Source organism: Ipomoea triloba, chromosome 11 (assembly GCF_003576645.1).
Source record: "Ipomoea triloba cultivar NCNSP0323 chromosome 11, ASM357664v1".
Classification (NCBI taxonomy): domain Eukaryota; kingdom Viridiplantae; phylum Streptophyta; class Magnoliopsida; order Solanales; family Convolvulaceae; genus Ipomoea; species Ipomoea triloba.
In genome coordinates this window covers 22,920,879-22,933,077 of record NC_044926.1, presented here as the reverse complement: position 1 = coordinate 22,933,077, position 12,199 = coordinate 22,920,879, and the positions used below count along the sequence as shown (strand labels likewise).

The window sequence follows — 12,199 nt, the reverse complement described above, 5'->3', positions numbered from 1 at the left end:
AGTTGGTTAGAGCGTCGTGCTAATAATGCGAAGGTCACAGGTTCGAGACCTATATGAACCATCATACTTATTATTGACTTTGAACTTGTATTATTTTTTGGTACGTTATTATGTTTGAAGTCTCTTATATTCAAAAAACAATTAAATTTAGGGTTCGTTTTGAAAGCCGAAATTGAATTTTGGAAGTCCTTTTTTTTCTTTTGATTTTCCAGTGTTTGGTTATGTAAATAAAATTTAGTTGAAAAGAGAAAATTCATTCTAGTCAATGGAAAAAAGACTCAGTTTTGCAAAAAATGACTTCCCAATTTTTTGTCGAAAGACATTTTTCAGTTTCACCACACCACCACCACAACGACAGCACACTACCAATGCACACAAAGCTATGTAAATTGTCCAATCGTGAACAGGTGCACCATTAGGCAATATTGAATGCACATTTGATATAATTTACATTATATATTCGGCGTTATATGCTTTTTTGATCGTAGTGCCAGTTTCAATTTCACAATTCTATAGGCTCGATCTCATGCTCCAATGGGTTGAACTTCCTATATTTCCAAATTTACCAATATAAAGAAGCAATTTTAAAATTCTACCTTGATTTAATTATTTTAAATTGGCTTATTAGCTCAGTTGGTTAGAGCGTCGTGCTAATAACGCGAAGGTCACAGGTTCGAGACCTGTATGAGCCATCACACTTATTATTGACTTTGAACTTGTACTATTTTTTGGTACGTTATTATATTTGAAGTCTCTTATATTCAAAACACAATTAAATTTAGGGTTCGTTTTGAAAGCCGAAATTGAATTTTGGAAGTCCTTTTTTTTCTTTTGATTTTACAGTGTTTGGTTATGTAAATAAAATTTAGTTGAAAAGAGAAAATTCATTCTAGTCAATGGAAAAAAGACTCAGTTTTGCAAAAAATGACTTCCCAATTTTTTTGTCGAAAGAAATTTTTCAGTTTCACCACACCACCACCACAACGACAGCACACTACCAATGCACACAAAGCTATGTAAATTGTCCAATCGTGTACAGGTGCACCATTAGGCAATATTGAATGCACATTTGATATAATTTACATTATATATTCGTCGTTATATGCTTTTTTGATCGTAGTGCCAGTTTCAATTTCACAATTCTATAGGCTAGATCTCACGCTACAATGGGTTGAACTTCCTATATTTCTAAATTTACCAATATAAAGAAGCAATTTTAAAATTCTACCTTGATTTAATTATTTTCGATTGGCTTATTAGCTCAGTTGGTTAGAGCGTCGTGCTAATAACGCGAAGGTCACAGGTTCGAGACCTGTATGAGCCATCACACTTATTATTGACTTTGAACTTGTACTATTTTTTGGTACGTTATTATATTTGAAGTCTCTTATATTGAAAACACAATTAAATTTAGGGTTCGTTTTGAAAGCCGAAATTGAATTTTGGAAGTCCTTTTTTTTCTTTTGATTTTCCAGTGTTTGGTTATGTAAATAAAATTTAGTTGAAAAGAGAAAATTCATTCTAGTCAATGGAAAAAAGACTCAGTTTTGCAAAAAATGACTTCCCAATTTTTTTGTCGAAAGACATTTTTCAGTTTCACCACACCACCACCACAACGACAGCACACTACCAATGCACACAAAGCTATGTAAATTGTCCAATCGTGTATAGGTGCACCATTAGGCAATATTGAATGCACATTTGATATAATTTACATTATATATTCGGCGTTATATGCTTTTTTTATCGTAGTGCCAGTTTCAATTTCACAATTCTATAGGCTAGATCTCATGCTCCAATGGGTTGAACTTCCTATATTTCCAAATTTACCAATATAAAGAAGCAATTTTAAAATTCTACCTTTATTTAATTTTTTTCAATTGGCTTATTAGCTCAGTTGGTTAGAGCGTCGTGCTAATAACGCGAAGGTCACAGGTTCGAGACCTGTATGAGCCATCACACTTATTATTGACTTTGAACTTGTACTATTTTTTGGTACGTTATTATATTTGAAGTCTCTTATATTCAAAACACAATTAAATTTAGGGTTCGTTTTGAAAGCCGAAATTGAATTTTGGAAGTCCTTTTTTTTCTTTTGATTTTCCAGTGTTTGGTTATGTAAATAAAATTTAGTTGAAAAGAGAAAATTCGTTCTAGTCAATGGAAAAATGACTCAGTTTTGCAAAAAATGACTTCCCAATTTTTTTGTCGAAAGACATTTTTCAGTTTCACCACACCACCACCACAACGACAGCACACTACCAATGCACACAAAGCTATGTAAATTGTCCAATCGTGTATAGGTGCACCATTAGGCAATATTGAATGCACATTTGATATAATTTACATTATATATTCGGCGTTATATGCTTTTTTTATCGTAGTGCCAGTTTCAATTTCACAATTCTATAGGCTAGATCTCATGCTCCAATTGGTTGAACTTACAATATTTAAAAATTTATCAATATAAAGAAGCAATTTTAAAATTCTACCTTTATTAAAATTTTTTAAATTGGCTTATTAGCTTAGTTGGTTAGAGCGTCGTGCTAATAATGCGAAGGTCACAGGTTCGAGACCTATATGAACCATCATACTTATTATTGACTTTGAACTTGTATTATTTTTTGGTACGTTATTATATTTGAAGTCTCTTATATTCAAAACACAATTAAATTTAGGGTTCGTTTTGAAAGGCGAAATTGAATTTTGGAAGTCCTTTTTTTTCTTTTGATTTTCCAGTGTTTGGTTATGTAAATAAAATTTAGTTGAAAAGAGAAAATTCATTCTAGTCAATGGAAAAAAGACTCAGTTTTGCAAAAAATGACTTCCCAATTTTTTTGTCGAAAGACATTTTTCAGTTTCACCACACCACCACCACAACGACAGCACACTACCAATGCACACAAAGCTATGTAAATTGTCCAATCGTGTATAGGTGCACCATTAGGCAATATTGAATGCACATTTGATATAATTTACATTATATATTCGGCGTTATATGCTTTTTTGATCGTAGTGCCAGTTTCAATTTCACAATTCTATAGGCTAGATCTCATGCTCCAATGGGTTGAACTTCCTATATTTCCAAATTTACCAATATAAAGAAGCAATTTTAAAATTCTACCTTGATTTAATTATTTTCAATTGGCTTATTAGCTCAGTTGGTTAGAGCGTCGTGTTAATAACGCGAAGGTCACAGGTTCGAGACCTGTATGAGCCATCACACTTATTATTGACTTTGAATTGGTACTATTTTTTGGTTCGTTATTATATTTGAAGTCTCTTATAATAAAAACACAATTAAATTTAGGGTTTGTTTTGAAAGGCGAAATTGAATTTTGGAAGTCCTTTTTTTTCTTTTGATTTTCCAGTGTTTGGTTATGTAAATAAAATTTAGTTGAAAAGAGAAAATTCATTCTAGTCAATGGAAAAAAGACTCAGTTTTGCAAAAAATGACTTCCCAATTTTTTTGTCGAAAGACATTTTTCAGTTTCACCACACCACCACCACAACGACAGCACACTACCAATGCACACAAAGCTATGTAAATTGTCCAATCGTGTACAGGTGCACCATTAGGCAATATTGAATGCACATTTGATATAATTTACATTATATATTCGTCGTTATATGCTTTTTTGATCGTAGTGCCAGTTTCAATTTCACAATTCTATAGGCTAGATCTCACGCTCCAATGGGTTGAACTTCCTATATTTCTAAATTTACCAATATAAAGAAGCAATTTTAAAATTCTACCTCGATTTAATTATTTTCAATTGGCTTATTAGCTCAGTTGGTTAGAGCGTCGTGCTAATAACGCGAAGGTCACAGGTTTGAGACCTGTATGAGCCATCACACTTATTATTGACTTTGAACTTGTATTATTTTTTGGTACGTTATTATATTTGAAGTCTCTTATATTCAAAACACAATTAAATTTAGGGTTCGTTTTGAAAGCCGAAATTGAATTTTGGAAGTCCTTTTTTTTCTTTTGATTTTCCAGTGTTTGGTTATGTAAATAAAATTTAGTTGAAAAGAGAAAATTCATTCTAGTCAATGGAAAAATGACTCAGTTTTGCAAAAAATGACTTCCCAATTTTTTTGTCGAAAGACATTTTTCAGTTTCACCACACCACCACCACAACGACAGCACACTACCAATGCACACAAAGCTATGTAAATTGTCCAATCGTGTATAGGTGCACCATTAGGCAATATTGAATGCACATTTGATATAATTTACATTATATATTCGGCGTTATATGCTTTTTTTATCGTAGTGCCAGTTTCAATTTCACAATTCTATAGGCTAGATCTCATGCTCCAATGGGTTGAACTTACAATATTTAAAAATTTACCAATATAAAGAAGCAATTTTAAAATTCTACCTCTATTAAAATTTTTTAAATTGGCTTATTAGCTTAGTTGGTTAGAGCGTCGTGCTAATAATGCGAAGGTCACAGGTTCGAGACCTATATGAACCATCATACTTATTATTGACTTTGAACTTGTATTATTTTTTGGTACGTTATTATATTTGAAGTCTCTTATATTCAAAACACAATTAAATTTAGGGTTCGTTTTGAAAGCCGAAATTGAATTTTGGAAGTCCTTTTTTTTCTTTTGATTTTCCAGTGTTTGGTTATGTAAATAAAATTTAGTTGAAAAGAGAAAATTCATTCTAGTCAATGGAAAAAAGACTCAGTTTTGCAAAAAATGACTTCCCAATTTTTTTGTCGAAAGACATTTTTCAGTTTCACCACACCACCACCACAACGACAGCACACTACCAATGCACACAAAGCTATGTAAATTGTCCAATCGTGTATAGGTGCACCATTAGGCAATATTGAATGCACATTTGATATAATTTACATTATATATTCGGCGTTATATGCTTTTTTTATCGTAGTGCCAGTTTCAATTTCACAATTCTATAGGCTAGATCTCATGCTCCAATGGGTTGAACTTCCAATATTTCAAAATTTACCAATATAAAGAAGCAATTTTAAAATTCTACCTTTATTTAATTTTTTTCAATTGGCTTATTAGCTCAGTTGGTTAGAGCGTCGTGCTAATAACGCGAAGGTCACAGGTTCGAGACCTGTATGAGCCATCACACTTATTATTGACTTTGAACTTGTACTATTTTTTGGTACGTTATTATATTTGAAGTCTCTTATATTCAAAACACAATTAAATTTAGGGTTCGTTTTGAAAGCCGAAATTGAATTTTGGAAGTCCTTTTTTTTCTTTTGATTTTCCAGTGTTTGGTTATGTAAATAAAATTTAGTTGAAAAGAGAAAATTCATTCTAGTCAATGGAAAAAAGACTCAGTTTTGCAAAAAATGACTTCCCAATTTTTTTGTCGAAAGACATTTTTCAGTTTCACCACACCACCACCACAACGACAGCACACTACCAATGCACACAAAGCTATGTAAATTGTCCAATCGTGTATAGGTGCACCATTAGGCAATATTGAATGCACATTTGATATAATTTACATTATATATTCGGCGTTATATGCTTTTTTTATCGTAGTGCCAGTTTCAATTTCACAATTCTATAGGCTAGATCTCATGCTCCAATGGGTTGAACTTACAATATTTAAAAATTTACCAATATAAAGAAGCAATTTTAAAATTCTACCTTTATTAAATTTTTTTAAATTGGCTTATTAGCTCAGTTGGTTAGAGCGTCGTGCTAATAACGCGAAGGTCACAGGTTCGAGACCTGTATGAGCCATCACACTTATTATTGACTTTGAACTTGTACTATTTTTTGGTACGTTATTATATTTGAAGTCTCTTATATTCAAAACACAATTAAATTTAGGGTTCGTTTTGAAAGCCGAAATTGAATTTTGGAAGTCCTTTTTTTTCTTTTGATTTTCCAGTGTTTGGTTATGTAAATAAAATTTAGTTGAAAAGAGAAAATTCATTCTAGTCAATGGAAAAAAGACTCAGTTTTGCAAAAAATGACTTCCCAATTTTTTTGTCGAAAGACATTTTTCAGTTTCACCACACCACCACCACAACGACAGCACACTACCAATGCACACAAAGCTATGTAAATTGTCCAATCGTGTATAGGTGCACCATTAGGCAATATTGAATGCACATTTGATATAATTTACATTATATATTCGGCGTTATATGCTTTTTTTATCGTAGTGCCAGTTTCAATTTCACAATTCTATAGGCTAGATCTCATGCTCCAATGGGTTGAACTTACAATATTTAAAAATTTACCAATATAAAGAAGCAATTTTAAAATTCTACCTTTATTAAATTTTTTTAAATTGGCTTATTAGCTCAGTTGGTTAGAGCGTCGTGCTAATAACGCGAAGGTCACAGGTTCGAGACCTGTATGAGCCATCACACTTATTATTGACTTTGAACTTGTACTATTTTTTGGTACGTTATTATATTTGAAGTCTCTTATATTCAAAACACAATTAAATTTAGGGTTCGTTTTGAAAGCCGAAATTGAATTTTGGAAGTCCTTTTTTTTCTTTTGATTTTCCAGTGTTTGGTTATGTAAATAAAATTTAGTTGAAAAGAGAAAATTCATTCTAGTCAATGGAAAAAAGACTCAGTTTTGCAAAAAATGACTTCCCAATTTTTTTGTCGAAAGACATTTTTCAGTTTCACCACACCACCACCACAACGACAGCACACTACCAATGCACACAAAGCTATGTAAATTGTCCAATCGTGTATAGGTGCACCATTAGGCAATATTGAATGCACATTTGATATAATTTACATTATATATTCGGCGTTATATGCTTTTTTTATCGTAGTGCCAGTTTCAATTTCACAATTCTATAGGCTAGATCTCATGCTCCAATGGGTTGAACTTCCTATATTTCAAAATTTACCAATATAAAGAAGCAATTTTAAAATTCTACCTTTATTTAATTTTTTTCAATTGGCTTATTAGCTCAGTTGGTTAGAGCGTCGTGCTAATAACGCGAAGGTCACAGGTTCGAGACCTGTATGAGCCATCACACTTATTATTGACTTTGAACTTGTACTATTTTTTGGTACGTTATTATATTTGAAGTCTCTTATATTCAAAACACAATTAAATTTAGGGTTCGTTTTGAAAGCCGAAATTGAATTTTGGAAGTCCTTTTTTTTCTTTTGATTTTCCAGTGTTTGGTTATGTAAATAAAATTTAGTTGAAAAGAGAAAATTCATTCTAGTCAATGGAAAAAAGACTCAGTTTTGCAAAAAATGACTTCCCAATTTTTTTGTCGAAAGACATTTTTCAGTTTCACCACACCACCACCACAACGACAGCACACTACCAATGCACACAAAGCTATGTAAATTGTCCAATCGTGTATAGGTGCACCATTAGGCAATATTGAATGCACATTTGATATAATTTACATTATATATTCGGCGTTATATGCTTTTTTTATCGTAGTGCCAGTTTCAATTTCACAATTCTATAGGCTAGATCTCATGCTCCAATGGGTTGAACTTACAATATTTAAAAATTTACCAATATAAAGAAGCAATTTTAAAATTCTACCTTTATTAAATTTTTTTAAATTGGCTTATTAGCTCAGTTGGTTAGAGCGTCGTGCTAATAACGCGAAGGTCACAGGTTCGAGACCTGTATGAGCCATCACACTTATTATTGACTTTGAACTTGTACTATTTTTTGGTACGTTATTATATTTGAAGTCTCTTATATTCAAAACACAATTAAATTTAGGGTTCGTTTTGAAAGCCGAAATTGAATTTTGGAAGTCCTTTTTTTTCTTTTGATTTTCCAGTGTTTGGTTATGTAAATAAAATTTAGTTGAAAAGAGAAAATTCATTCTAGTCAATGGAAAAAAGACTCAGTTTTGCAAAAAATGACTTCCCAATTTTTTTGTCGAAAGACATTTTTCAGTTTCACCACACCACCACCACAACGACAGCACACTACCAATGCACACAAAGCTATGTAAATTGTCCAATCGTGTATAGGTGCACCATTAGGCAATATTGAATGCACATTTGATATAATTTACATTATATATTCGGCGTTATATGCTTTTTTTATCGTAGTGCCAGTTTCAATTTCACAATTCTATAGGCTAGATCTCATGCTCCAATGGGTTGAACTTACAATATTTAAAAATTTACCAATATAAAGAAGCAATTTTAAAATTCTACCTTTATTAAATTTTTTTAAATTGGCTTATTAGCTCAGTTGGTTAGAGCGTCGTGCTAATAACGCGAAGGTCACAGGTTCGAGACCTGTATGAGCCATCACACTTATTATTGACTTTGAACTTGTACTATTTTTTGGTACGTTATTATATTTGAAGTCTCTTATATTCAAAACACAATTAAATTTAGGGTTCGTTTTGAAAGCCGAAATTGAATTTTGGAAGTCCTTTTTTTTCTTTTGATTTTCCAGTGTTTGGTTATGTAAATAAAATTTAGTTGAAAAGAGAAAATTCATTCTAGTCAATGGAAAAAAGACTCAGTTTTGCAAAAAATGACTTCCCAATTTTTTTGTCGAAAGACATTTTTCAGTTTCACCACACCACCACCACAACGACAGCACACTACCAATGCACACAAAGCTATGTAAATTGTCCAATCGTGTATAGGTGCACCATTAGGCAATATTGAATGCACATTTGATATAATTTACATTATATATTCGGCGTTATATGCTTTTTTTATCGTAGTGCCAGTTTCAATTTCACAATTCTATAGGCTAGATCTCATGCTCCAATGGGTTGAACTTACAATATTTAAAAATTTACCAATATAAAGAAGCAATTTTAAAATTCTACCTTTATTAAATTTTTTTAAATTGGCTTATTAGCTCAGTTGGTTAGAGCGTCGTGCTAATAACGCGAAGGTCACAGGTTCGAGACCTGTATGAGCCATCACACTTATTATTGACTTTGAACTTGTACTATTTTTTGGTACGTTATTATATTTGAAGTCTCTTATATTCAAAACACAATTAAATTTAGGGTTCGTTTTGAAAGCCGAAATTGAATTTTGGAAGTCCTTTTTTTTCTTTTGATTTTCCAGTGTTTGGTTATGTAAATAAAATTTAGTTGAAAAGAGAAAATTCATTCTAGTCAATGGAAAAAAGACTCAGTTTTGCAAAAAATGACTTCCCAATTTTTTTGTCGAAAGACATTTTTCAGTTTCACCACACCACCACCACAACGACAGCACACTACCAATGCACACAAAGCTATGTAAATTGTCCAATCGTGTATAGGTGCACCATTAGGCAATATTGAATGCACATTTGATATAATTTACATTATATATTCGGCGTTATATGCTTTTTTTATCGTAGTGCCAGTTTCAATTTCACAATTCTATAGGCTAGATCTCATGCTCCAATGGGTTGAACTTCCTATATTTCCAAATTTACCAATATAAAGAAGCAATTTTAAAATTCTACCTTTATTTAATTTTTTTCAATTGGCTTATTAGCTCAGTTGGTTAGAGCGTCGTGCTAATAACGCGAAGGTCACAGGTTCGAGACCTGTATGAGCCATCACACTTATTATTGACTTTGAACTTGTACTATTTTTTGGTACGTTATTATATTTGAAGTCTCTTATATTCAAAACACAATTAAATTTAGGGTTCGTTTTGAAAGCCGAAATTGAATTTTGGAAGTCCTTTTTTTTCTTTTGATTTTCCAGTGTTTGGTTATGTAAATAAAATTTAGTTGAAAAGAGAAAATTCATTCTAGTCAATGGAAAAAAGACTCAGTTTTGCAAAAAATGACTTCCCAATTTTTTTGTCGAAAGACATTTTTCAGTTTCACCACACCACCACCACAACGACAGCACACTACCAATGCACACAAAGCTATGTAAATTGTCCAATCGTGTATAGGTGCACCATTAGGCAATATTGAATGCACATTTGATATAATTTACATTATATATTCGGCGTTATATGCTTTTTTTATCGTAGTGCCAGTTTCAATTTCACAATTCTATAGGCTAGATCTCATGCTCCAATGGGTTGAACTTACAATATTTAAAAATTTACCAATATAAAGAAGCAATTTTAAAATTCTACCTTTATTAAATTTTTTTAAATTGGCTTATTAGCTCAGTTGGTTAGAGCGTCGTGCTAATAACGCGAAGGTCACAGGTTCGAGACCTGTATGAGCCATCACACTTATTATTGACTTTGAACTTGTACTATTTTTTGGTACGTTATTATATTTGAAGTCTCTTATATTCAAAACACAATTAAATTTAGGGTTCGTTTTGAAAGCCGAAATTGAATTTTGGAAGTCCTTTTTTTTCTTTTGATTTTCCAGTGTTTGGTTATGTAAATAAAATTTAGTTGAAAAGAGAAAATTCATTCTAGTCAATGGAAAAAAGACTCAGTTTTGCAAAAAATGACTTCCCAATTTTTTTGTCGAAAGACATTTTTCAGTTTCACCACACCACCACCACAACGACAGCACACTACCAATGCACACAAAGCTATGTAAATTGTCCAATCGTGTATAGGTGCACCATTAGGCAATATTGAATGCACATTTGATATAATTTACATTATATATTCGGCGTTATATGCTTTTTTTATCGTAGTGCCAGTTTCAATTTCACAATTCTATAGGCTAGATCTCACGTTCCAATGGGTTGAACTTCCTATATTTCTAAATTTACCAATATAAAGAAACAATTTTAAAATTCTACCTTGATTTAATTATTTTCAATTGGCTTATTAGCTCAGTTGGTTAGAGCGTCGTGCTAATAACGCGAAGGTCACAGGTTCGAGACCTGTATGAGCCATCACACTTATTATTGACTTTGAATTGGTACTATTTTTTGGTTCGTTATTATATTTGAAGTCTCTTATAATAAAAACACAATTAAATTTAGGGTTTGTTTTGAAAGGCGAAATTGAATTTTGGAAGTCCTTTTTTTTCTTTTGATTTTCCAGTGTTTGGTTATGTAAATAAAATTTAGTTGAAAAGAGAAAATTCATTCTAGTCAATGGAAAAATGAGTCAGTATTGCAAAAAATGACTTCCCAATTTTTTTGTGGAAAGACATTTTTCAGTTTCACCACACCACCACCACAACGACAGCACACTACCAATGCACACAAAGCTATGTAAATTGTCCAATCGTGTATAGGTGCACCATTAGGCAATATTGAATGCACATTTGATATAATTTACATTATATATTCGGCGTTATATGCTTTTTTTATCGTAGTGCCAGTTTCAATTTCACAATTCTATAGGCTAGATCTCATGCTCCAATGGGTTGAACTTACTATATTTAAAAATTTACCAATATAAAGAAGCAATTTTAAAATTCTACCTTTATTAAATTTTTTTAAATTGGCTTATTAGCTCAGTTGGTTAGAGCGTCGTGCTAATAACGCGAAGGTCACAGGTTCGAGACCTGTATGAGCCATCACACTTATTATTGACTTTGAACTTGTACTATTTTTTGGTACGTTATTATATTTGAAGTCTCTTATATTCAAAACACAATTAAATTTAGGGTTCGTTTTGAAAGCCGAAATTGAATTTTGGAAGTCCTTTTTTTTCTTTTGATTTTCCAGTGTTTGGTTATGTAAATAAAATTTAGTTGAAAAGAGAAAATTCATTCTAGTCAATGGAAAAAAGACTCAGTTTTGCAAAAAATGACTTCCCAATTTTTTTGTCGAAAGACATTTTTCAGTTTCACCACACCACCACCACAACGACAGCACACTACCAATGCACACAAAGCTATGTAAATTGTCCAATCGTGTATAGGTGCACCATTAGGCAATATTGAATGCACATTTGATATAATTTACATTATATATTCGGCGTTATATGCTTTTTTTATCGTAGTGCCAGTTTCAATTTCACAATTCTATAGGCTAGATCTCATGCTCCAATGGGTTGAACTTACAATATTTAAAAATTTACCAATATAAAGAAGCAATTTTAAAATTCTACCTTTATTAAATTTTTTTAAATTGGCTTATTAGCTCAGTTGGTTAGAGCGTCGTGCTAATAACGCGAAGGTCACAGGTTCGAGACCTGTATGAGCCATCACACTTATTATTGACTTTGAACTTGTACTATTTTTTGGTACGTTATTATATTTGAAGTCTCTTATATTCAAAACACAATTAAATTTAGGGTTCGTTTTGAAAGCCGAAATTGAATTTTGGAAGTCCTTT

At 31.8% G+C, this 12,199-nt stretch overlaps 15 non-coding genes across 15 annotated transcripts; all 15 read left to right on the top strand.

The window, feature by feature from the left end:
* The first annotated feature begins 618 nt into the window (after positions 1-618).
* Positions 619-692, top strand: TRNAI-AAU. Its single transcript has one exon. It is a non-coding gene; the product is annotated as a tRNA-Ile (tRNA).
* A 558-nt stretch (positions 693-1,250) lies between these two features.
* TRNAI-AAU lies at positions 1,251-1,324 on the top strand. Its single transcript has one exon. It is a non-coding gene; the product is annotated as a tRNA-Ile (tRNA).
* A 558-nt stretch (positions 1,325-1,882) lies between these two features.
* On the top strand, positions 1,883-1,956 carry TRNAI-AAU. Its single transcript has one exon. It is a non-coding gene; the product is annotated as a tRNA-Ile (tRNA).
* Positions 1,957-5,042: 3,086 nt separating this feature from the next.
* On the top strand, positions 5,043-5,116 carry TRNAI-AAU. Its single transcript has one exon. It is a non-coding gene; the product is annotated as a tRNA-Ile (tRNA).
* A 558-nt stretch (positions 5,117-5,674) lies between these two features.
* On the top strand, positions 5,675-5,748 carry TRNAI-AAU. The gene has a single exon. It is a non-coding gene; the product is annotated as a tRNA-Ile (tRNA).
* Positions 5,749-6,306: 558 nt separating this feature from the next.
* On the top strand, positions 6,307-6,380 carry TRNAI-AAU. Its single transcript has one exon. It is a non-coding gene; the product is annotated as a tRNA-Ile (tRNA).
* Positions 6,381-6,938: 558 nt separating this feature from the next.
* Positions 6,939-7,012, top strand: TRNAI-AAU. The gene has a single exon. It is a non-coding gene; the product is annotated as a tRNA-Ile (tRNA).
* Positions 7,013-7,570: 558 nt separating this feature from the next.
* Positions 7,571-7,644, top strand: TRNAI-AAU. Its single transcript has one exon. It is a non-coding gene; the product is annotated as a tRNA-Ile (tRNA).
* A 558-nt stretch (positions 7,645-8,202) lies between these two features.
* On the top strand, positions 8,203-8,276 carry TRNAI-AAU. Its single transcript has one exon. It is a non-coding gene; the product is annotated as a tRNA-Ile (tRNA).
* Positions 8,277-8,834: 558 nt separating this feature from the next.
* TRNAI-AAU lies at positions 8,835-8,908 on the top strand. Its single transcript has one exon. It is a non-coding gene; the product is annotated as a tRNA-Ile (tRNA).
* A 558-nt stretch (positions 8,909-9,466) lies between these two features.
* TRNAI-AAU lies at positions 9,467-9,540 on the top strand. The gene has a single exon. It is a non-coding gene; the product is annotated as a tRNA-Ile (tRNA).
* A 558-nt stretch (positions 9,541-10,098) lies between these two features.
* TRNAI-AAU lies at positions 10,099-10,172 on the top strand. Its single transcript has one exon. It is a non-coding gene; the product is annotated as a tRNA-Ile (tRNA).
* A 558-nt stretch (positions 10,173-10,730) lies between these two features.
* On the top strand, positions 10,731-10,804 carry TRNAI-AAU. The gene has a single exon. It is a non-coding gene; the product is annotated as a tRNA-Ile (tRNA).
* Positions 10,805-11,362: 558 nt separating this feature from the next.
* Positions 11,363-11,436, top strand: TRNAI-AAU. Its single transcript has one exon. It is a non-coding gene; the product is annotated as a tRNA-Ile (tRNA).
* A 558-nt stretch (positions 11,437-11,994) lies between these two features.
* TRNAI-AAU lies at positions 11,995-12,068 on the top strand. Its single transcript has one exon. It is a non-coding gene; the product is annotated as a tRNA-Ile (tRNA).
* Positions 12,069-12,199: the final 131 nt, after the last annotated feature.